At 45.5% G+C, this 4,067-nt stretch overlaps 1 non-coding gene across 1 annotated transcript; it reads left to right on the forward strand.

The window, feature by feature from the left end:
* The first annotated feature begins 798 nt into the window (after nt 1–798).
* Nucleotides 799–882, forward strand: Trnas-gga (transfer RNA serine (anticodon GGA)). Its single transcript is given in 2 exon segments — nt 799–838; nt 848–882. It is a non-coding gene; the product is annotated as a tRNA-Ser (tRNA).
* The last annotated feature ends 3,185 nt before the right edge of the window (nt 883–4,067 follow it).

The following is a 4,067-nucleotide window of genomic DNA, read 5'->3' on the forward strand; positions in this document are numbered from 1 at the left end:
TTGAATTTGGGATGCGTGCTACAGAAGAATGTGGAAAATTAGGTGAACGGATAAGGTAAGGAATGATGATCTCTGCAGAATCGGCTAGGAAAGGAACCTATGGAAAACACTAAGAGGGGGACAGAATAACAGCACATCTATTAAGGCGTGAGGGGATAAGTTTAATGGCACTAGAGGTAACTCTAGAGGTGCATCAAACCAGTCTTCCGACTGAAGACCAGCATGTTATCATTAAATCTATTTCTTTCAAAATGGTTCAAATGGCTCTCAGCACTATGGGACTTAACATCTATGGTCATCAATTCCCTAGAACTTAGAACTACTTAAACCTAACTAACCTAAGGACACCACACAACACCCAGTCATCACGAGGCAGAGAAAATCCCTGACCCCGCCGGGAATCGAACCCGGGAACCCGGGCGCGGGAAGCGAGAACGCTACCGCACGACCACGAGCTGCGGACATTTATGTCATGAATTGCAACCAACTTCTACATTACCATTAAGTGTATCACAGTCCTAGAAGAACGTTATTTAAAAACCTATTTATATGAAATACAACATGAACTCTTATGTTTGGAAGTGACACAAACGCCGAAACTGCAATAGTAAAATAATAAGAGTTACATGAGGTCATTTAAAAGAAATATTTGTTCCGTTCAGCTGCTCGTCCAAGTCCCTTGGTGTCTCTGACAGAATTACAGTGTCATCGAAAAAGCTCATAAGTTTTATTTATTCGCCCTGTAATTTAATTCTCTTTCCAAATTTATCCTTGAATTCCTTTAATGGTTGCTCGCCGGCCTGAGTGGCCGAGCGGTTAAAGGCGCTACAGTCTGGAACCGCACGACCGCTACGGTCGCAGGTTCGAATCCTGCCTCGGGCATGGATGTGTGTGATGTCCTTAGGTTAGTTAGGTTTAAGTAGTTGTAAGTTCTAGGGGACTTATGACCACAGCAGTTGAGTCCCATAGTGCTCAGAGCCATTTGAGCCATTTTTAATGGTTGCTCAAGCATCATAACAGCAACTTCAAAATAATGATTTGTTCGGTGAACTGACGTAGTCTCTTCAGGGTAAAAGCGATACTGACACGTTCAGTTTGCGTTTGCCTGTTTCTGGCCACTTGATAGCAATACCTGGAACGGAACAGAACCGTAGAGGCTGTAGAGATACCTCGATCGCTATCTCTGACTCATGCGGGAGCGCATACTTAACGACCCTAGAGGCTGCTTGTCAAAAGTCCTGTGATAAAGCGTGTGACAAACGTCAAGCGATGTCGTTTCTAACGCAACCGCCAGGAAACGAAACGTAACCACTTTGTTGTGACAGGTGGGCGCGGCGGCTCCTTCTGCTGTGTGTTGCCCGCCGGCCTCCTTGTAACCCAGCGATAGGAGCAGTGCTTTAACGTGTTCCGGTAACCTCTTCCGTAATCCCCGAGTAAACTGGACAGCAGTCGACAAACAAGGAAGGGAAGGGGAAGGGGCCCTATCTGGGCGAGCAGCCGGCGTGTGGCGAGTGTAACGGCGCGCTGCGGACGGCCGCGAGATAACGTATCGCTCCGATAAAGATGGCCCCAACACGCGACCTTGTGGTACGCCCGCATCTGTGCTGCACACGAGGGCTCCGTTGCGTCCCGCACGTGCGTAGGACTACATACCGAGGTGACGAAAGACATGGGACAGCGACATACACGTATACAAATGACGGTAGTATCGCGGACACATGGTGTGAAAGGGCAGTGGATTGACGGTGCTGTCACTTGTACTCGGGTGATTCACGTAAAAAGGTCTCCGACGTGATTACAGCCACACGACGGAGATTAACTGACTTTGAACGCGTAGTGGTAGTTGGAGCTAGCAGCACAGAATATTCCATATAGGAAATCGATAGGGAATTCGACATTCCGAGATCCTGAGAACTTTTAACACTGCAGCTCGTCAGCAACCGTGAATAATTTAACGATTATAAAGAATCCGCCTCGATTGCAAATATTTTAGTAATACATATGCTTTTTTCTTTCATTTAACGCCTCATAATGAGTGATTCTTGTAGATGTTCGCAGTATTCTCACTTCTTACAAGCTCCAATTTTTCTAATATGGTCCAAATAGCCATACCCACTTAGTTATAATTATCCAAGTTGAATATGGCGATGCAAGGATGTTTTTCGTCATATCCATTACAAGTCCGAGCTCTGGCCTAAAATTAGGAAATAAATCCTTAACCTTTTTAAAAAAAAAACGTTGAAGTGACGTCGTACGTCTCTTCACGCATATACACATAACTTTGCATATCATTTTGGTAACACCTGATAGCAAAAAAATGGCTCTGAGCACTATGGGACTTAACTTCTAAGGTCATCAGTCCACTAGAACTTAGACCTACTTAAACCTAACTAACCTAAAGACATCACACACATACATGCCCGAGGCAGGATTCGAACCTGTGACCGTAGCGGTCGCGCGGTTCCAGACTGTAGCGCCTAGAACCGCTCGGCCACTCTGCCCGGGCACCTGATAGCACTAATCACTTTGACCTCTGTCGGTCAGTAGATAATAAGGGCGATGAAAGCGACGTTCACGCAAGTACATTAAGGCCGTTACATTATGTGACCTTTTACGTCAATAACTGTTAGAATATAAAGGTAGTTTGTCTGTTCCACGCTATATGCGTTCACAGACGTCACGTGATTAAGCTTTATGTTTCAGTACCTCAAGTAAGTGATTTTAAGAAACTAGTTTAGCTTTAGGATCTTTTTACAATATTTTGGTACATATCCGATAGCACTATTCAGAATGTCCTTTGTCGGTCATTAGATATTAAGGGCGACGAAGGCGACGTTGTAAGTCCATTCACGCAATTACATTAAGACTGTCATACTAATTTGACCCTTACCTGGTCAATAGCGCTTAGAATTTAATATAGTAACTTTACACGCTTATCCAAGCGTAATCATCAAATACTATCACCGACCCTAAGTAAATGAAAAATGGGTTATTCATCCCCCATATTTTTAGCCTGCTTCTAGCTGATGGTATTTTGTCTGTCCTGCGTGCATGCGTTTTGACCATCCGTGGAATTTGCTATCCCACATATATAGTTTCTGCCTATCCACGTTCTATAGTTATATAAAATAGTCGTAGAGCTAGGACACTATACATACACACGCATTAACTTCCTGCGCCTCTGACCCGGTCATCGGATCACTTTCGAAAGACATTTTACGCCAATCACGTGGAAGAAGACGATTTCTCAATTTGCGCATGCGCGTTCCTTTCTGACATTCTCACAGCCTAGCTGCTGGCGCCACCTCAGTTTACCTGAGAGCCGCGGCCCACCGAACGTTGGCTGGGGTGAGGAAGCACGCTTCTGACGTTTGAGCAAAGTACAGCTATTGACATGGTTCACACGTACCGATTATTTCACATTTTATGCGAGTCTTTTGCCCTTTTGGACAATGCCTCTTTAGGCAGTTTGTAGATTTAATGTGTTCCGAAGAAGGCGTGGTTATCCGCGCCGAAACCTAGGTCAACATCCGGTTCCTATTTGCAATCGAGGAGGATTCTTTATAATCATTAAATTCCGAGATCCATAATGTCAAGAGTGTACCAAGAATATCAAAGTTCAGGCATTATCTGTTAGCACAGATAACGTAGTGGCCGGCGGCATTCACTTAAATGACCGAGAGCAGCGGAGTTTCCGTCACTGCTAACAGACAATCAACAATGAGTGGGGCATTACATTTCGGAAATCGATAGGCAGTTCGACATTCCGAGATCCGCAGTGTCAAGAGTGCGCCCAGAATCTCAAATTTCAGGCATTGTCCGTCAGCAGGGATAACGTAGTGGCCGACGGCATTCACTTAACGACCGAGAGCAATGGAGTTCGCCTCAGCTCTAACACGAAAATTAACACTGTGGTGTCACCGCCAGACACCACACTTGCTAGGTGGTAGCTTTAAATCGGCCGCGGTCTATTAGTACATGTCGGACCCGCGTGTCGCCACTGTCAGTAATTGCAGACCGAGCGCCACCACACGGCAGGTCTTGAGAGACGGACTAGCACTCGGCCC

This window comes from Schistocerca cancellata, chromosome 2 (assembly GCF_023864275.1).
Source record: "Schistocerca cancellata isolate TAMUIC-IGC-003103 chromosome 2, iqSchCanc2.1, whole genome shotgun sequence".
In the NCBI taxonomy this organism is placed as follows: domain Eukaryota; kingdom Metazoa; phylum Arthropoda; class Insecta; order Orthoptera; family Acrididae; genus Schistocerca; species Schistocerca cancellata.